Below are 21,555 nucleotides of genomic sequence, written 5' to 3'. Positions count from 1 at the left end.
AAAAGGAAGAGGCAGTTAAATCTGGGGATGTGGGATAGTACACTTCTACTTTTTGAGCTGAATAAGAGCTGTATTTTGAAGAAGTTCACACTTGTTCCCTTTACTTGCCCAAGAACCCATGATGTGGCTTCATCATGTGATTTGAAAGGGTGAAATGCAAGGTTGTTAATGACCAGAATGGCCAACACACATATAGCCAGGCTTGTCTTAGAGACCTTCAAGGAAATTGGCACTAAAGCTGGTGGAGGCTGGATGCATTTTTGCTTGCTCTCCCCTGCTCAAGACCATTTGGTAAGGCATGCAAGCCCTTCCAGATGCCCCTCGGGGAATTTCCTGAGTTCTAGAGAATCCCCTGCATGGGATTGTGCAAGAAGGAGGTAACCCAACTAAGCTAGGGTTCTCCCAAGTATTGGCACCCCATGCTCCAGTGCTCTGCCATACCACTGACAAGACCAGTTCAGGCTGTTTGATTTGGTGGAAAGATAAGGACTTTCAGGGTCAATTTTCTGATAGCAGGCCTAGCCACTAATCAGTTGACTGTGAACAAATTTCCTCACCAATAAAATGGAAATAGTCACCCCACCTCATAGGTTTCCGATGAGTATTAAATGAGGTAATATATGTCATATGTAGCTCATGTTGTACATGCCTGCAATAAGGGCAGAGCTTATTCAGCCTTCAACCACCCTTCCTGACCCTCCCACTACTCTGCCCACCCCCCAACCCCAGTTTCATGCAACTCTTCTAAGTTGGAGATGGTGATACCTGGAAATGAAAGGGAAAGGAGGAAAGTATGTATTAACAGAAACCATACCTCCCTCCAGGTTAAGCATTAAAACATTTATTGCTCATTTCCTTGAACTGTGTGAAGAAATAGGAGACTTAAAAGAAAAGAAATCCTTCTCTTTTAGGAGGAGAAATGGAGAGCTCTAGCAGTTAAAAGAGACCCTTAAGATAAAAGAGACCACAGTTGTTCAGAATCAGCCACTGAGATTTGGAAAAAGCAAATCACATTGTCTGTCTTCTGGTATATGATTAGGACAGAAAGCTTCTGGTTGGGTCAGGGAATGGGCAGGTTTTGATGACACGAGGAAGACAATAAGTTGGGCATTGTGTGAAAGGGAGGCAGCAGGACCTGGGCTTATGCCCTTGTCACATTCTGTATGAAGCCAGGAGGATGGAGCTTGATGACATCTCCTAACAATACCCACATGCACATCTCTGTCATCCTTAAAGCACTGAGTCTTGGACTTCAGGTTCTCCTTGCGCCGGTCCACAAGGGAACCAACCCACTCCATGGTTTTCTGCTTGGCTTCCTCCCAGCTGTAAAGTGGCTTATATGCCAGATCTCGCTGAGCCTTCTTGTAAGAGAAGGTGAACATGCTATTTGACAATGTCACTGTGTGGCAGTCGAAGGGCGGTTGATAGGTGCAAATTGGCCTGAGCAGGAGGCTCACTATTTCCAGCAGGACGCCAATCCAGTACATCAGGGATAAAAGAAGACTTCATCTGGAATCAAGGCAGAGGCCGAACTCTTTGCTCAGGATGTAATTAAGGTTATCATAGTTTGGTGAGGCGTGTCATCTGAGATGTAGTAGAACTGTCCTAGCACACTTGGGGTTTTCTTGGGCTCCCGCAGGGCCCTCAAGGCCAGAATGTGGGCCCAGGCCACGTTGCCAACATAGACTGGGTTGGCTGTGGAGAACTTGCTGACACTCGACAGGATCCCATTGTTGTTCAGGGCCTCAATTATATTGGTAGTAAGAAATGGGCTTCCTTCCCCATAGATATACATGGGTCTTAAGGCACAAGTGTACAAGGTATCACCATTTTTCAGAGTCCACCCATTAGCTGCCAGCACAGCCTTCTCAGCAAGCTTTTTGCTGTATGGATATGGAGCAGACCATGTGTTTTCCAGAAAGTCTTCTTCATGGGCATTCTCAATGATTTCCTTGTAGGAGTTGGGCCCAGCTAACTGTAGGGTACTGGTGTAGATGAAGACTGGCACAGTAGCTTGGACACAGGCCTCCAAGAGGAGCTGGATACCCGCCCAGAAAGAGCATGCTTTCAGTGTCAGGAAGTATCCCTAAGGGAGGGCCAAACACATGAACAGATCCATGTGCCCCACTCCCCACTCCCAAGTGCAGTGGTTGTAACAGACTCAGGATACATTCTTCTGTGGCTCTGACTGACACTGGGCCACACTACAGCCATAGGAAAATCACAAAAATGAAAAGAAACTGAGAAGTGGGTTCTGGAGAGCAAGAATTTTTAGACTTTTGGGTTTCAAGGACGTGTGTGTGTGTGTGTGTGTGTGTGTGTGTACCTTAATTTTGGAAAATGACCTAGGGTTATCACTCTTTGTTTTGCCAACTAAAGACATTGAAAAATTATGATTTTTCATCAATACCATTAAAGACAGATTGTTTAAAATTTAAAAATACTCTGAGTATATGGATAGTCCCAATCCTTAGGCAGAAAAGGGCAGTGGAAGAATTCACATGACACACACACAAATACACAGTATTCAGGCAATATACACTCTTCAATATACATGAAATTGTTGACATTTTCCTCATTTTGTTGAGGACTAATAAAACTTTGTCACAAGGACCATCTCTGGGGTCACTGAGTAAACAGTGGGTTGTGGGAACATGCTGGAGACCCACACTCTTTTCCTGATTGTGTGTTCCCTGGGAAAGAGGCTCCCAATTTAAAGTCTCTGTGCAATTTGAATTTCTGGAGAGACAGTCTTAGGCTTTCAAAAATTAATCTAACGAGGGAGCAAATTTGGAGTTAGTTTACCTTCAAGGGGGAATTGATCAACATTGTGAAGTATTTTCTAAGCCTGGGAATGATAATGGTTTTAGGAAACAGATGTCTCTAACACTTTCCTTGTCATTTCATATCCCCTGTTGTATGGAGCTGTGGAGAACAGGAATTAAAATAAAAAACTGGTTACTCTTAGCATCCTCCTTGCACTGTAGGGGTACTTAGAGGTATGGGTAAGTAGCAACTGGAAAAGGTTTTTTTTTTTTTTTAGTTGGTGCTGGAGACTCAAAAGCAATTAGTTGCTTTAGAAAAGGAGTTTGAGGCCGGGTGCAATGGCTCAAGCCTATAATCCCAGCACTTTGGGAGGCAGAGGTGGGTGGATCACCTGAGGTCAGGAATTTAAGACCTGCCTGGCCAACATGGTGACACCCCTCTCTACTAAAAATACAAAAAAAAAAAAAAAAAATTAGCTTGGCATGGTGTTAGGCACCTGTAATCTCAGATACACTGGGAGGCTGAGGCAGGAGAATCGCCTGAACCCGGGAGGTGGAGGTTGCAGTGAGCTGAGATCGTGCCATTGCACTCCAGCCTGGGTGACAAGAGCGAAACTCTGTCAAAAAAAAAAAAAAAAAGAAAAAAAGAAAAGGAGTTTGAGTAGACTGAATGTGGAGGGCCAGGCCAGGGGTTGGAATGCTGTAGTGCTGAAGACTGGGTTCTGGAGATCAGAGAGTGAGAGTGCATTAGAAGATTCCTTAAGAAAATGTGTCTGAATTTAAAGTAGGTTGGAAAGCCAGGATTCAGAAAGACCACCAAGCATTTAAGGGATGAGGATTGAATGAGGGTGCACTTTGGGCACCTGGCTGGAAACAGCTATGTAATTAGCAGACCCTGTGGTGAGCTGAAGAGACTGTATCCTGGACACTGGGAAACTCTTATTGTTAAGAACATATAGTGGGAAGGCATGTGCTGGATAATTCTGTCCTGACAGACCTCTGTGAACCAGATTTGCTAGTTCTCTCGAGAGGATTTCTTCTTTGAGGTGGGCAGGAAGACTCTGAATGTTCTCATCAGCCTACACATAAGGTTCAAAATGATGACTATGGTGGCACCTGGAAGGTCAGATTCTGGTCCGGGGAGCCAACGGGTAGCTGGATTTCAAGAGTCTGAAGTTGGAGATTAGTTGACTTTTGACTGGGGCCACATTAGAAAGAGCTTCCACAGCCTTCGGAGTCACACAGGAGTGAGTTTAAAGTCACACTCTCCTACTTACTTACTCAACTGTGGGACTTTGGACAAGTTGCTTGTCATTGCTCAGTCCTAGTTTTCTCATCTATAAAACTGAAAATAGCAGCCTTGAGTTCCCCCAGTTGGTAGTGATCAGCAAAGTCACTTGGCCCAGAGCACAGCAGGTGTTCAATGGATAGACTTCTCTTTCCTTCCTGTCCTTCTTTCTGATCCTCATTTCACCACCTTGCTTTATCTCCTCCCCAGGCTACCCTACCTTTCACATTGACATTCATGATAGACTGTCTGTGAGTGACTCCGAAGACATCAATGATACAGGCGGTGTGGATGATGACCGAGACGTCCTGGCAGGCTCTCTTCAGGAATGGCTCATCCAGAATGTCTCCTTCCAGCACTGTCAGCTTGGTCTTGTTCTGGAGTTCTGTGTGAGCAGAGGTTAGGTCATTGGAATGATTTCTGTATCTAGCTGAGAAGTTTTCTGATAAAGGTGATGTTACATAGGTGCTCAAGGATGGTTAGAGTGGGGTGTTAGAATGGAGGGCATACATTCAATGGAAAGAACAAGCAAACAAAGGCACAGAAATCAGCATGTGCAGCAGTTTACTAGGAAAGAGCAAACATCTGTTTCTACCTTATCTCATTCAGAAAAGTAATCTGAGCAGTGAGCTGTCAGGTGTGCCTAGAATGTAAGCATTGCTGGAGTCATGGGACACTCACCAAATTTCTTAAGGAGCCTAGGGTGATTGTGGAGAGTTGGGTATAAGAGGGAAAAAGTGAATTTAATTTTGTAGGTGATGAGGAATCAGGTATGGAATCATGATTTTGGGTCTCCAGCATCATGTCAAAGAAAAATGCTTATTGATATTTGGAATAAAAGAGAAACAGGTCGGGTGTGGCGGCTCATGCCTATTTCTTTTTGCATTGCAAATATAAATAAGCAATTTTTGGAACTTTGGGAGGCCAAGGCGGGTGGCTAGTTTGAGCCTAGAGGGTTGAGACCAGCCTAGACAACCTGATGAAACCCCGTCTCTACTAAAAATACAAAAATTAGCCCTGTGTGGTGGCATCCGTCTATAGTCTTCACTACTCAGGAGGCTGAGGCAGAAAGATGGATGCAGATGGATGGAGCCCAAGAGGTGAAGGTGGCAGTGAGCTGAGATTGCACCTCTGCACTCCAGCCTGGGGGGTAGAGCAAGACCCTTTCTCAAAAAAAAAAAAAAAAAAAAAAAAAAAAGAAAGAAAAAGAGAGAGAGAAACAGAGGCAGAGTTGTGGTGTAGGTAGTTAACCTTGGCTTGAGGATATAAAACGGACTGGTACAGGGGAAATGAGAGAGCCAGGTGATCAAGTGATTAATCAGAATGTCTGTGCCAAAGTTTAGATGAGGACTGGAACCAGGGTCCAGCAGTGGAAGCAGAGGAGGGGAGAGATACACCAGGTTAGAATTTCAGACCTTACCTTGAAGGTCCTGGTACCTATTGGAGCTGGGCTGAGAGGAAAAGGAGAAGACAAAATCACCCCTATGGTTTCCTGCTTGGGCAACTAGGAGGAGAGTGGAGCCATTACTAGGGAATTGAGGTTGGGCATAAATGATGAATGTTATTGAAAAACTATTATCAGATATCATCAAAAGCAGATAGCAATGCCGAAAATGAGTTGGCCGCCGATGAATTAACAGCCCAGCTGTCTAGTGTCTAGCCAAGGGCAGCAGATACAACATCCATATCTTCAGGCTCCTCTGAAATCCACAGGAAGTAATGCTGCCAGTAAAGTTGTCACCGGAATTAGTCCACAAAATGAACACCATGCTACATGGAGCTCAGATAAATACTCTACACTCATTTGTGCTTTATAATCTGCATACGGCCCATACCTTGCTTATTTCCTTTTACAGCTATCTTGTGAGGTAGGTATTTTGAGTCCCACTTTACTGGTGAGGAAACTGAGGCTCAGATAAGTTAAAGGACAGATCTAAGGTCAGGCTTCTAGTAAGGCTCAAACCTGCCCATCCCACCAGAAGCCTTGTATTCTGCACCCCAGGTGCAGGACTGGCTGTTTAGAATCAACTTTTCTGAGAAAGAGTAAGAATAAGCCAGTTTAATTGAAATTGGCAACAAAGTCCAAAGAATTGTAACAGTGAAATTCAGAGTGAAAAAAATCAAGGCTGGAGAAATTCCTTCCTGGGGTACAGGCGGGACCATTTACTCTCCTAATGCGTGTGCCATGTTTTGTCTACTCCCAGCCCCTTCCCATAGTCAGGCAACTCCAAGAAGGGCCTGCAGTGGGAGGAGTCAGGGAAGAGGCTGCTGGGGAGGAGGTGGTAACAGCCTGAGAGTGGAATTTTCTCTGGTTGTATTTCCCCCTCTTCTCCCTTCTCTGCTGCCTTCCTCTGCTTCTCCTTTGCTGCCGACTTCAGACAGACTGGCTCAAAGAAATTGCTATTTCAAAGCGGAAGAAGTCCAAAGCAGAGATAAAAGGACTCTTTGCGAACGAGTTTGCAGGGATCAAGAGGCACCAGGAAAGGGGACTTTGTTGATGGAGCTATAGCTTACTCCTTCTAGAAGCTGCTAGACTAACTACTGCTTAAGCGCACAGATGCTGCACTAGACTGCGTGTGTTCAAATCCAGCTTTACCACATTCTAACTGCGGAACCTTGAACAAGTTAATTAACCTCTCTCTGGTTGTCTCCTCATCTGTAAGAAAGGAGGATAATAAAAAACCGATCTCATAGGGTTGTTATGAAGAGCAAATGAGTCGACACATGCAAAAGGTTTAGCACAGTGCCTGACACAGAAAGAACACTGAAAAGATTCTCTGTTTTTATCTTCATGCAGGCCCCTGCCCATTTATTATACCTTCTGAATTTTCACCATAGGAGAATGGTTCCCTTAGGCTGAGCATTGTTTTTTGTTTGTTTGTTTGTTTGTTTTTTCTGGTATCAGGTGTTACAGCAAATATTGGTGAGATATAAAGATTACAAACATTTAATATTGGTCGTATGTTAATCAAAGACACCATTAAAACAGAAGGTGGAGGAAATTGGACATTTGAAGAGGTCAGAGAAGAGTGAAAGAACAGATTGTTGGGTGTGGTCCTGAGTGCTGTCAAGTGGGGGCTTTTCTGTGGGCAGGGGAGTACCCACTGGGCAGCCAGAGCCCACATGTAGATATACAGTCCCCCCAAACCCCTGGGTTGGGGAGGTGGACAGGGAATTGGTTTGGGGCACACAGAGAGGCAAAGAGAGAGTCTGAAGACCCACTTTGCCAAGCATCAACCCAATGGCCAAGTGATGGAGCCTCTGGAAGGAAGCTCTGGCCTGAGCGTTGCTATACATTGATCAGATGGCATTGGCAAGTAACTTTATGTTTCTAGACCTTGCTGGGTTCATTGTCCAGTTGGATGTGACCCATTTTGTACCTTCCTCACGGGGTTATTTGCACAAGGAGTTGCTACAGCAAACTCTGCAATCAATTCCTTTGGGGTATTGAGCGACAGAGAGAAATGGTTTTTAAAAAAGCCATTTATAAGAAATCTAAATGAGGCATATCTGGCCTCATACTGCCTCCTACTCTGTCTCTGCTCTGTGCTGTGCACTTGTGCACACTCTCTCCCTCTCACTGATGCCCTCTCTCTCTCTTATCCTCTCTCTTTCTCATTCATTCAGACTTTCTCATTCTCTCTCCTCATTTTCTCTCTCTCTCTGACACACACACACAAACCACACAAACACTTATACACTCATCTTTACCTTTGCTCCCTTTTATTTTGCCTTCACTAAAAATCCTAAGGAAGCTTCCAAACAAAACAAAGTCCAGCACAGTCTAGAAAGGCAGGATCCACTGGTGAGGTCTTTAGGGTAATGGTGTCCTTTGTGAATGTTGCAAAGCAATCGCCAAGACAAAAAGCTTCAGACATAAAAGAGTTGTAGGCAAGAAAGATAACAGATGTAGGATTTTCTTAATAGAAGAAGAGAGGCCCGGAGGCTGAGGTGGCTGCCTCTCAAGTTCTGAGTCAGGGCCAGAATCCAGTCTCTGGACACTCCTTTAAGTATATTTCACACTATGAAATTTTATGCTATTTAATATTTCCTTTTTGATGACTTTGGATGTGGGATTGGCCTAGATTTTGCTACGACTTTCCATAACTTGCTAGACAAGGTCCACCTCCCCACACCAATGCAGGGTTTAAGCTGGAGCCACACAACTATGACTCAAGTTTACTTACTAGAAAATTCCTCCCTCAATCCTGGTCTGAAGGCCTGTCCAAGGCCCTGATCTCCTTCAGCTCTGTCTCCTCCACTAACAGGCAGATGATCCTCTGACCCAGAAACCCTCCTGCTCCTGTCACAAGGCAGCTCCAGCCTGTCATGGCCAATCCGAGGTAGCAGGAAACACTCTCCAGGAAACAGAAGATGCTGGGGAGAAGATCTTATTCTAGGGTGCCCCTGGAGAGGGCTAAAAAGGGAGATCAGATATTTATATACTCACACAGATGCCTTTTTACTTCCACCCATTTTTTTTGCAAAAATTCCATATCCTCACCATTGCCAGAAGTAGCTGAAAGAAAACGAAATAGCTCTAACCATTAGTTAGATTATTAATAGCTGGACAGAGTAGTCAGGGTGCTGGTCACCTCATCCTTTGAGGCAAGCCTGGAGCTTTGTGCACTGTGGCTTCTGGCTCAGCCATTATCACCATGAACTCCTGCCACAAACTCATTGCTCTCTGCTCCTCCAGGATCCCTTTTCTCAGAAGAATAGTGACCTTTAAGTTTTATCTCCCAGGAACAGAAAGAGAAATTCAAGGCTGCAATGTGACAAAGAGTCTTGGGTTTAGACTTAACAGGACACTGGTCAGTTGATACCAGCTCTCTGGGATCTGCAATCTGTGAACTTAAAGTAGACTGGGAGAAATCTTCAAGTGCAATGTGAATTCTGACCTTGTGCAGTGAATACATTTGGAAGGAAATCCACATTAGCCCATTATCTCCTCTCTCAGACTATCATTTGAGATGTTGCTCCTGTCTTGCAAGGTCTAGAAATTTGCGATGTTGACAGCTCTAATCACTAAGTTTTATGTGAAGTGACTTTCTCTCCTACCCAATATATCCAAAACCTCAATTGCAATTTTCCCCTGGAGAGCTCTGGATTCCTAGACAAAGAACATCACTGAAGGGAAGCTATCTAGTGATAACTGCTTAATAATATGGCCTGTACCACAAGAGTGGGGATTTCTGGTTGTATGACCCAGTGACTCTTATCATAGATGTTTGAACTTTTCCCATATTTTTGGCTGCAAAACCATTCTCAGCAAATTCCTGAACTGAATATGCTATGAATGCTTCTGTAGCCTATGCCTGACAACTGCCCAATATCACTACCATAAGCTCCCCAAAACACTTTCCTCTATTTTAAAAAATCAAGATGTAATTTGTATGCATTAAAATGCCCAGATCTTAAGTGTTCAGTGCCAATGAACTTTGACAGTTATATATGCCCATGTAAGTACCACTCAAAGAAGATATAGACCATTTCCTTCACTCCATAAAGTTGTTTTCCAACTGTTGCCTGTTATTTCCCTGCCCTTCACCCAATCAGTCTCATAGGCAACTACTTTCTGATTTTTATTCCCACAGAATTCCCATTTTCTCTTTCAATTTCCTATATTGTCATAATTTATTCTTCTAAGATCTCTGTGGTTCTGGATATATGTTTAAATATAAAATCATTTTAAAATTTAGTTTTGTGCATGGTGTACAGAAAAATTAACTATTCATTTTCTCTATTGTTTGTTCATTTTTATATTTCATGATTTTCATAATTGGATTACATTTATTAACTTTGGGTTTATTATACTCTTATTTTTCAGTATTCTTATGATGAAAGCATTGATAATTGACTTTAGTCCTTTGCTCATTTCCACTATAAGCATTTAAAGTTGTAAATTTCTCTCTAAGCACTGTGTCAGCTGTATCCAACATTTTGAGGCACTGGGTTATCATCACTCAGTTAATGATGTTTTGAATTTTTTCTTGTGAGTTCGTCTATGACCAAAGTGTTATTCAACGTATGTTGCTTGTTTTCCAGGATTGGGAGTTTTCTAGATATCTTATTGTTATGGATTTCTAATTAAATACTATTGTGGCCAGAGCATATACTCTGTATGATTTTGATCCTTGGATATATATTGAGACTTGTTTTATGATGCAGCATATGGTCTATGTTGGTGAAAATGCAATAAGCACTTGAAAAGAATGCTTTCTGAAGTTGTTGGAAGTCATACTCTACCAAGGATTTGGTTTGAAACCCCACTCTGGGTCTTGCCTTCTTCCCACATTGCAGACATTCACCTAATACTTGAAACCTGACTACCAGTGCTTCAAACCCACTTGCCTAGGAAAGGTTGGCCTTGTGCTGCAAGATGTAGCAGCTTGTCCTCTGAAGCTATCAGAACTAGCTACAGGCCCTGGGTCTTGCTGAGACTTGTGGAGCACTGTCTGAGGCCACCCAGGTGCATCGCAGGCCTTTGCCTGCTGTAGCAGGTGCTGGAGTGCACCTTAGATAGCCCTCATCTCCTTCAGGACAGTATTGCTCATTCCCTCAGCTGTTGAGAGTTCTGGAGGCTAATAGACCAACCAGTGTCTCTCTTGGAGTCTCTGAGTGGAACCAATAAATATAAGCTTTCTTTAAACCAATAAATATCTCACTTTCTTTAGGAAAATGAGAAATAAAACAAAGACTGAAAGACTGATGCGAGCCAAACTACCAACTTTCTTTTATTTTTAAACAGCTTTACTGAGGCATAATTGACATATCATAACATTCACCTGTTTTAAGGCACAGTTCAATTACTTTTAGTAACATTTTAGAGTTGTGTGACCATCATCACAATCCTGTTTTGGAACATTTCTATCATTCCTAAGGAATTCCTCATGCTCATCAGTTGCCACCCCTTATTCCAAACCCCCCAGCTCTAGGAAGCCCCTAATTGATTTTCTGACTCCACAGATTTGATTTTCTGGACACCATATAAATAGAATCATACAATATGTGGTCCTTTGTATCCATCTTCTTTCACTTAGGTTAATATACGTTTGTGGTTCATCTATGTTGTAGCATGTATCAATATTTCGTTCCTTTTAGGTGTCAAATCCTATTAAATTGTATGGATGGCTCCCATTAGTTTATTCACTTATCAGTTGATAGACATTCAATGTGTTTCCACTTTTTGGACTATTATGGATAAATCTGATGTAAATATTCACATTCACTTGTCGTGCTGACATACATTTTTACTTCTTTGCAGTAGACAGGTAGGAGTGAAACTGCTAGGTCACATGGTAAACGTATCTTTAATGTTTTAAGAAACTACCAAATTGTTTTCCAATGTGGCTGCCTGTCCCATCAATAATGCATGAGTATTTCAATTTTTCACATCATTGTGTTTTCAGTTCCTCCAATTGTTACTGTCTTTCCTTTTTATTATAGCATTCTAGTGGGTAAGAAGTGGTATCACATTGTAGTTTTGATTTGCACTTCCCTGCTGACTGATGATGCTGACCATCTTTTCATGTGCTTTATTGGCCATTCCTACACTTTTTGGTGAAATGGCTATTCAATATCTTCCCCATTTTAAAATTGGGTTATTTATCTTTTTGTTGTTTAATTGTAAGTATATTTTATATTATAGATACAATTCTTTATCAAATACATGATTTTAAATTTTTTTCTTAGTCTGTGGCTTATCTTTTCATTTTTTTATTGATGTCTTTCAAAATGCAAACATTTTTAGTTTTGATCATGTCTCATTTTTAAACTTTTTCCCTTTGACCAGGAAAAGGTGGGGTTTTGCCTAATTCAAGGTCATGAATATATTAATCTATGCTTTCTTCTAAGATGTGCATAATTTAACCCTTACATTTAGGCCTATAATCAATTTTGAGGGAATTTTTGCTTATGTGTGAGTTAATGGCCTAAATTCTTATGGCCACTTTATTTTGACAAAAGTAAATTCAATGAAGGAAAAGGATAGTCTTTTAAAGAAGTGATACTGAGACAACTGAATCATCTACATGCTCAGGGAATTTCAGCATACTGTGTAAAGTGATGCCAATCTGAGTCATACACTATTGGCATCAGAGTTTGTGAAGACTTTCTCGATATGATAACCATGTGTTAAATAATACGCTGTAGCTAGTTCTCCTCTCTTCCTTTTCCACAGGCGGCCACATTGTCCTGTTTTGCTCCAGCCACATCCCTGAGACACCAGGGTGAAGTTGAGGGCCTGAGTCAATGGATTTGGCTGTATTGGGTGTCTGGTCACCAGGGCTACTTTTAACTCTGGTAAAGTGGATATTATTGCCATCGATGACCCCTTCATTTAGCTCAACTACATGGCCTACATGTTCCAGTATGATTCCACCCATGGCGAATTCCATGGCACTGTCAAGGCTGAGAATGGGAAGCTTGTCATTAATGGAAAGCTAGATCCTACCAAAATCAAATAGGGCGATACTGGCACTGAGTACATTGTGGAGTCCATCAGTGTCTTCACTACCATGGAGAAGGTTGGGGCTTGCTTTCAGAGGGGAGCCAAAAGGGCCATCATCTCTGCCCCAGCTGCTAACGTCCCCAGGTTTCTGATGGATGTGAGCCATGAGAAGTATGACAACAGGTTCAAGATCATCAGCAATGACTCCTGTACCACCAACTGTTTAGCACCCCTGTCCAAGGTCATCCATGACAATTTTGGTATCGTGGAAGGACTCATGATCACGGTACACACCATCACTGCCAGCCAGAAGACTTTGGATAGCCCCTCTGGGAAGCTGTGGCATGACGGTCACAGGTCTCTCCAGAATATCATCCCCACATCTACTGGTGCTGCCAAGGCTGTGGGTGAGGTCATCCTTGCCCAAATGCAAGGACCCTATAAATCCCCTATGGGAATAAATCCTCTGGAAGCACTTTCCTTTCTTATGGCACTCTGCACATTTACTGTGCACAGCACCTAACATGTCTCATATTTCATCTCCCCCACTGGACCACTAAACTGGGAGCAGAAATGGAAAATTGGAAGTATTAGTCCTGGGTCCAGCCTGCAGACTTGTTTTGTTAGTTTGCATGCTTTTCCCCCCACAAAGTTTAATTTATTTAAAAAAATATAACCTATGATAAACATACAGAAAATTTGAGAATATGGTATAATAACGTATATTTGTGGCATATCACCAAGAATGAACAGATTTGCTGCTGACACCTGTCCACCCACTTTTTAAGGTATAAAATATTACACATACAATTTGAACACTACCCCATGCGTCCCCCTCCTGCAGCAGGTCTTCACGCTGCTTTTTCAAATTTAGAGTTAGTCATTAATATTTAGAAATCAAGAGATTTCACACAAGAGTTGGCCTCTGGCCACTTTCCTGTCAGTTCTCACCAGGACATCATGGGCTCCGCACCCCACCCCAACCACTGGACCCTGCCTGTCAGGTCTGTGGCTGACCCTTGCACCTGAGCTCCCTCATCTGCCCTCTGTACACACTTCCCAGAAGGTGGGGGCAGGGAGCTCCTCATACCCCTCATCCTCCTCTGCACCATTGCCCAGGCTGCCCTCCCTACCTGGACCCAGGAATCTAAGTCCTCATGCAAGCCCCATGGGCTCCTGTGGCTTTTCCCAGTGACTTCAGCTTAGCTCCATTCTCTGTACTTATATACATCTAGTCTTTAGGCCAGTGGTTGAGCACTTTCCTGTGCGTTCATTCATTCCTTGCCAGGTAACCCGCAGAGCCACCTAGGTGGAGAAAAGGGACCCAAAAGTCCCCACCAGGTCAGGTTTCCTTGTTCTTCCCTCTGAGCCTTTGATGTCTCCATGTGGTGCATCGCATGAGGTGCAGCAGAGCTTGGTGCAGGAGCTCTGCCTACCTGGCACCCTCAGGTATATGAAGGGATGGCACATTTTGTTGGCTACAACACTCCAAGGCCTTTTTGCTTGTTCAATTGAGACTGCTGGCCCATCCGATTCCCTCGTCTCTTTCTTCAAACACCCCTTGCTGCCTGTTGGAGATATGTCCTTTTCCTTCCCTTCCTTGTGAAAATTGCCCTGGTGGTTTTATAGGTGTGAAGTTTCACTAGGCTGACACACAAGAGGGAAGGGCTCTTGCCCCAGATTCCACCACCCTCCTATCCTTCCTATGCTGTTTGTCATCAATATATGGACTGTGTGCCTGCCTTACAAGAGCTGGACGGATGCTGACTCTTGTATTTTGTGCAGCGGCCAGGGAAGAATGGGTGTTCCATTTTTCACCTTACCCCACTGCCTGGGGCCACTGCACCCTGATGTTCATGCTGATCATCTGTTCCTTGGGGTTTTGAAGGTGGTGGAAACTTGTTCGTCTGAGCCAGAATTACTTCCTTTTTCCCTTCAGAACAAACACTGAAACTATCTCCTTTGCAATAATCAAATTCAGCTGATTAATGATCTGTACATTTCCTGTGTAAGAAAGAAGCCATTTTGATGTTGGATGTGACTCTCTTCATTGCTGTCACACCCAGGTCCAGAGGGAGACAGCTTCCGTTCCCCACACTCTGGACCCACAGCAACCTCCTCACCTGCTTCAGTTCAACTCTGTCCCTGACGCCCCTGACAGTTTTTGTGTGTTTTTTTTTAAACCTATTTCTTCTTTGGTTGGTTAATGACTACATCATCATTGAAGTCCCCACATTTGTCTTGATTGGTCTCCTTTTCTCATGGAAATTGAGAAGAATGAGAGGGCTAGTGATTAAAGGGGAGATTGAGGTAAGAAAATAGGCTAAAGAAATGGAAGAATAAAGGACGAAAAGATGTGAATGAAAGAAGAGAAAGAAATGAGAGAGAGGCAGTTAAATCTGGGGATGTGGGATAGTAGACTTCCACTTCTTGGGCTGAATAGAAGGTACATTTTCAGGGAAGCTCATGCTTGTTCCCTTTACTTGCCCAGGAACCCATGGTGTGGCTCATTGTGTGATTTGAAAGGGTGAAATGCAAGGTTAGGTATGACCAAAATGGCCAGCACACATATAGCCAGGTGTGTTCTAGAGACCTTCAAGGAAATTGGCACTGAAGCTGGTGGAGTCTGGATGCATTTTTGCATCTCTCTACCCTGCTCAGGCCCATTTGGTCAGGCATGCAAACCCTCCCAGATGCCCCTCAGGGAATCTTCTGGGTTCTAGAGAGTCCCTTGCATGGGATTGGGCGAAAAGAGGTAAACCAAATGAGCTGGGGCTCTCCCAAGAATTGGCACCCCATGCTCCAGTACTCTGCTGTACCACTGACAAGACCAGTTCAGGCTGTGTGATTCAGTGGAAAGATAAGGACTTTCAAGGCCGACTCCCTGGTAGAAGGCTTAGTCACTAATCAGTGTGACTGTGAACAAGTTTCCTCACTGATAAAATGAGAATAGTCGCTCTCACCTCATAGGTTTGTGAAAGAAAATTAAGTTTTGGGACCCCAAACTCATTTAGCCAAAGGGAAAACTCAAGCTAGGAACTGGGTCATGCAAACCTGCCTCCCCCTTTTGGTGCCTAAATAAGAAGGCTACAAGATGAAAAGCTACATGCCTCCCCCGTATTTTGCCCACAAAGAAATTTCCAGTGAGCTGTTAAAACTTCATCATGGCAATGCAAATTGATAACTTATCTTTACAGGTGCAGTCACCCAGGGTGCCAGACACAAATGCATATCTGATTGTTCCCCTACCCAGTGTTTTCTGTGTTACCTTATGTATAATGCAGATTCCCTGCATTTTCCCTCTGCCTCTTTTATGTCATCTTATGTAAAAAGTGCAGATTCATTGAGCCAGACAAGGGCATGAATGGCTATTTTTCCCTCCCCTCCCCTTACATAAAAACTGTGTGCTTCTCAATATCCCACTCTTTCCCCCTTTGAATTTGGAACACTCAGAATCATCTACAGAGAAAGGCATAGACCTGTCTCTTGGATGTGCCCTTAACTTTAAAAAATGAAGCTGCTAAAATGATTGAGACTTGTCTCATCATTTTCCTCGACTGACATCTGGTAACCATGGAGGGATCCTGAGTGAAAGTAACCTGGCCTGTGGAAATTTGCCTCTCAATGCTTGGTACCTGCTTGGGCACTTTATATCCCAAAATGACAGGAAGATTTGCCGAAGTCAGGCACCTCTTTCCTCCAAGGATCCCTTCTAATATTTTTCAGTTAGGGGTCTGAGGTTTATTTGCTGTTAAAACAACTCGCCTTTTTTGTGGTAGTTCTTTTACTTGCTTCCATCAAGGAAAGTGAGCTCATCTGCTTCTGCATCGGTGGAGAGTGGTCTCCGGCTTGGGCCCCATCACTAGGTAAGAAACTGGTTTGGGATTGCGTCTTATCAATTCTTTTAAATGACTAAAATTAACATTAACAACAAGCTGGTGTTACTTTCCTGCTTACACTTAGAGCGCTCAGTGTGATCATTGTTAGTTTTGCTTAACTGTTTTGTTGTTTGTTTCTGTGTGTGTGTGTATGTGTATATTTCAGTCCCTTCTCCTGTCGGATTTGACCAACTCTGAACCCTCTAGCTCATGAGTGTGGAATCTTCCACTATGAAGAAATAGAGCACCTTGCTCCCCTCAGCCTTTCGAGGCATTCACAGGTGACAGAATCATGTGAGGGTGTCTGAGAGAAACACTCCCTGAAATGTGCCCTAAATAGGTTTCTCCCTCAGAAGAACATACTTAGGGTCTAATCTCAACCGGCAGGTACATATAAGGAAGTGATCCCTCCTGCACCTTGAGCCCCTGACACATTGTGCCAGGTAGCCATGACACAGGTGGACCAAACTGGGTCAAGGGGTAATGGATCTGAAAAGCTAGACCTGCAAGCAGCACATTTTGCGCCCGACACATGTCCCAGCTTGGTCAAATTTGAAGAGGAGCTCTAAATTATGGCGAACAAGGCCTCTAAGATCCCAGCAGCTGCAAAACATAAAGTTCCCCCTTTAGGAACTCTAGCTAGGTATATGCAAAATACTTATGGCAAATGATCGTGCAAATATTTAACTGAGTGGACCACTGTAACTAAAGCAGATTCTAAGTTACAATGGCCTAAATGGGAATCTTTTGAGATGCCCAAATTAGTGTACCTGTGAACCAGGATGGAAACGCAGGCACAAAAACCAAGCAACCAGAATGGGAGAACTATTTTCAGTGGTATCTAGAAAGTAACAAAAATGGGGAAGACCACCTCATCTCCCTACAGGAGGGGAACAAACAACTTAGGAATGCTAATAAAGAACTCTCTAATATTTTATCTCTCTTAAAGAAATCCTTGGGATCCCCTAATTCCCGTTTGGCACCTTCCCCACCTCCACCTACACTCCCACTCTACCCTGACCTCTCTGAGCTTCCCAGACCAGATCTGTCCCCACCTTCCCCTGTATGTTTAACACTTGCTCAACAGGAGGCAGTCGGGAATCTGACTTCGAAGACCCCACCCACTGAGGATTCCCTGACAACGCCAATGGCACTCTCACCTGGAAGTTGTGGGAAAGGGGGACCCCGCAGGGACTTCTCTCATGATTTCCTCATTTTGGGAACAACCAGTAACAGGTAGGGGAACCCCAGCAGTTGTCTACCAACCCTAGTCAAAGGCTGAATTATGAGGCATAAAGAATTTGCTGACCCCATAAAGATCCAATTGGGTTTGCCCGAGAAGTTGAGCTTATTATCAGAACCTATGACGAAGGTCATTCAGATCATTATCAGCTAGTCCACATTGTTGGTCTCAGAAGCTAAAGCTAAGGAATGGCTGGAAAAAGCACAATGGTCAGACCCTATAGCAGATTTGACTCCTGAAGGCACAATAGAGCCACAATAATCAGCCCCCACAAATCCAGAAGACGGGTGTAAAGACGCATGGGAACAAACAACCACTCTGTTAAATATTATTCCTTCAGTGTTCCAAAGGGTTGTGGATTGGAATAAAATCCAACAATGCTGCCAGAACCCAAGTGAATCAGTTTTAGATTATTTCACATGTTCTGATAAACTTTAAGACAATATTGCGGGATGTCAGCTGATTGCTTTGAAAACACCAAAAATGATATATTACTAAATGCAAATTTCTTAAACAGACTAGATGATGATTCAGCCACCCTTGTAAAACACCACATGACAAATTGGGCCACAGCCAGAACTAATGAACTAGTTAACTTATCTGACCAGTTATCTCGCATTATGATAACGAAGGAAAAAAGAAGATGGCCTGAGTTATGCATTTACAGCTAAAGCAATTAACTTCTCAAACCTGTCAGTCCCAGAAAGATTTTAAGCTCCCTCAGTCTGAGAACTCTTTCCTCCCAGTCTGTTACTACTGTAAAAGACTGGGACACCTCAAGAGGGATTGCCTTAGGCCGAAGCAAAAGAAAAGGCCAGAGAATGCAACTCGGGAAGACTAGGGATTCTCTGAGGAAATATAGGGGTTTCACCTCTTTAAGTATTCTACCCTGACAAACAAATTGGGAGAGATTAATATAATAATAAACGATGAGGTTAAAACTGCCTTGACACAGGCACGACTATTTCTCTGGTAAATCCCACCTTATTTAGAAATCCAAAGAAACCCCTACCCAACTTTAAACAATATCCTCTATGACAGGAAGCCATAGACAGAATTGCCCGTATTATGCAAGATTATCTGAAAAAAAAAAAACAAGACTCATTATTCCCTGCATAAGCCCCTGCAACAGCCCTATATTTCCTGTAAAAAATCCAAGTGGGAGAGGATGAAGATTTGTGCATGACTTGAGAGCAATTAACAATATTGTAATACCCAGGCACTAAGTAGTCCCCACACCACATACCCTTCTATCAGCCATAGCCACTACCAGCCAGTATTTCTCAGTTGTGGATTTCTGCGGTGCCTTTTTTTAGTATTCCTGTAGATCCAGACAGCCAGTATTTGTTTGCCTTTACTTGGAAAGAATGGCAATATATGTGGACTGTAATGCCCGAAGCGTATACAGAAAGTCTCACTTACTTTTCCCAAATATTAAAAGCTGATTTAGAGGATTTAATTTTTCCCCAGGGCTCAACATTCATCCAGTACATGGAAGACTTTCTCCTTTGTTCAGGCACACTATCTTCCTCCCAGGAAGATAGTCTGTATTTACTCAAACAGCCACCAAAGGACACATAGTGTCCAAAGACAAATTTCAGGTATGCTTACCACAAGTTAAGTATTTGGGGCATATTATCTCAGTCAAAGGACTGAGTATTCACCCTGACAGAGTGAGAGAAATTTCAGCTTTCCCAATGCCCATCACTATGAAACAACATAGAGGATTTTTGGGCCTGCCAGGCTGTTGTAGAAACTGGATACCAATTTTCTCCCTTATGGCTCAACCTCTGTATTCATACCTAAAAAATGAACAACCTGATCCCATCATGTGGACTTCAGAGGGACAAGCAGCTGTACAACAAATAAAGGAAATTCTAACTAATGCCTCAGCATTAGGACACTCAAACTATTGGCTTTCTCCCTTTTTGTGCATGAAACTGGAGGTACTGCATGCAGGATACTGATCCAGAAACATGGTGATCATCGGAGACCTATAGCCTACTATAGCCAACACCTGGACCCTGTGGGTTAAGGGCTGCCTCCTGTGTGAGAGCAATAGTAGCCATGGCCCTTCTGTACAAGTCTGTTGAAGAAATAATTATGGGTTCCCCCCTTACCATTTTTGTGCCACATTCTCTTAAGACCCTTCTAAACTCTCATCATACTCAGCATCTGTCAACTTGTTAGCCTCTTATGAAATTTTGCTTTTATCATTTCCCAATATTACTATTTCCCACTGTAATAATCTTAATGCAGCCACTCCCTTGACAGGCCCTACCAAGGAAACCCCTCATGACTATGTTCTGATGACTGACCAACTTCTCACCCCCAGGACAGACCTATAAGAGACGCCACTGGATAATACTGAGATAGAATCATACACAGATGGGTGTTATTTAAGAGGAGAGGAAGGAAATTTTAGAGCAGGATATGCTGTGGTTTCTGTACCAGAGGTAACTAAAGCCAGTCTTCTTCCCCAAGCCAGATCAGCTCAAGTGGCCGAATTGATTTTCCTGATCCAAGCTTGTCAATTGTCAAAAGACAAGGCTTTTGCCATTTACACTGAGAGCCACTATGCTTTTGGGTTGCTCATGACTTTGGGATGCTATGGAAAGAGACAGCATATTTAACCTCCTCAGGAAAAATCCATAAAAAATGGACACCAATTATGAGAGCTGTTAGAAGCTATTTTGAAACCAAAACGTTTGGCAATTATAAAAATCCCAGGTCACTCAAAATTAGACACCACAGAAAGTCAGGTAACCAATTGGCTGACACTACAGCTAAAAGAGCAGCATCTAAGCCACCAGCCCCAGTACAAGAAATGGCCATAAAACCCAAAAACACTTAGAAACATGTTGAAAGAAACCCAGAGCTCCTACAAAAGGGAAATCTACTTGGAAACAGGCAGGGAAATACTTGGCTCCCAAAACTGAAATATGATGTGGACCTAATAATAAACCTGTTATTCTAATTGGATGTCAGGTGCCCCTTGTGGAATATGTTCATAATCTAAGCCATTGGAATCCAGATAAAGTAATATCCTGGTGTTAACAGTATTACTGGAAACCATCCTTCACAGTGGCACAAAAAGTTTACTCTTGTTATGTTATTTGTCCCAAATATAACCCACGAAAGCCCCTCCATGGGGCCCAGGGTCATTTTTCCTTTCTGATTGGACCTCTTGAGGTATGGCACCTTGATTTTATCCAGCTGCCATCATCTCAAGTTTACAGGTATGTTTTAGTAATAGTCTACATGTTTTACCATTGGGTTGAACCTTTTCCCTGTAGGCAAGCAACAGCTATGGCGGTTGGAAAAATCCTACTAGAAAAAAGTATCCCACTGTGGGGAGTCCCCTGTGAACTTCACAATGACAGGGGAACTCACTTTACTGGCCAGGTTATTCAAAATATTTGAAAAATTTGGCCCATATTTCAACATTTCCATTGTGCCTACCATCCCCAATCCTCAGGCCTGGTGGAGAGAACCAATGGAATAATTAAAACACAATTGGCTAAGTTCACAGAGGCATTTTCCCTCCCCTCATTCGAAGCACTCACCCTAGTGCTGCTTACACTGTGATCAACCCCTTTTGGAAAACATCAATTGTCCCCTTATGAAATTATAGTGGGAAGGCCCATGTATATGGGAACAAACATAACAAATCCAACTTTTCTCAAGGGAGATATATTGCAATATTGTGAGCGACTTTTTTTATCACCTTAAAAAAGTCAAGATTTGGTAAGGAATTCCTTTCATAGTGTGCTCCCTGAAGATAAGGCACCTGGTCACAATCTGCAGCCCAGAAATTTTGTCTATTGGAAAAGACATCTAATAAAGAATTCCCTTCAACCCCGATGGAAGGGCCCATACCGGGCACTATTGACTAATCCATGTGCCACAAAATTAGAGGGTATAGACTC

The 21,555-nt window shown here is 43.1% G+C and overlaps 2 pseudogenes; one reads left to right on the top strand and one right to left on the bottom strand.

Annotated features, from left to right (window-relative positions):
* Positions 1–730: 730 nt before the first annotated feature.
* On the bottom strand, positions 731–8,551 carry LOC469442 (3 beta-hydroxysteroid dehydrogenase/Delta 5-->4-isomerase type 1-like; annotated as a pseudogene).
* A 3,256-nt stretch (positions 8,552–11,807) lies between these two features.
* LOC469441 (glyceraldehyde-3-phosphate dehydrogenase-like) lies at positions 11,808–13,147 on the top strand (annotated as a pseudogene).
* Positions 13,148–21,555: the final 8,408 nt, after the last annotated feature.

This window comes from Pan troglodytes, chromosome 1, assembly GCF_028858775.2.
Source record: "Pan troglodytes isolate AG18354 chromosome 1, NHGRI_mPanTro3-v2.0_pri, whole genome shotgun sequence".
In the NCBI taxonomy this organism is placed as follows: domain Eukaryota; kingdom Metazoa; phylum Chordata; class Mammalia; order Primates; family Hominidae; genus Pan; species Pan troglodytes.
Note: the sequence above shows the minus strand (reverse complement) of the source record. Positions and strands in the feature narration are given on the sequence as shown.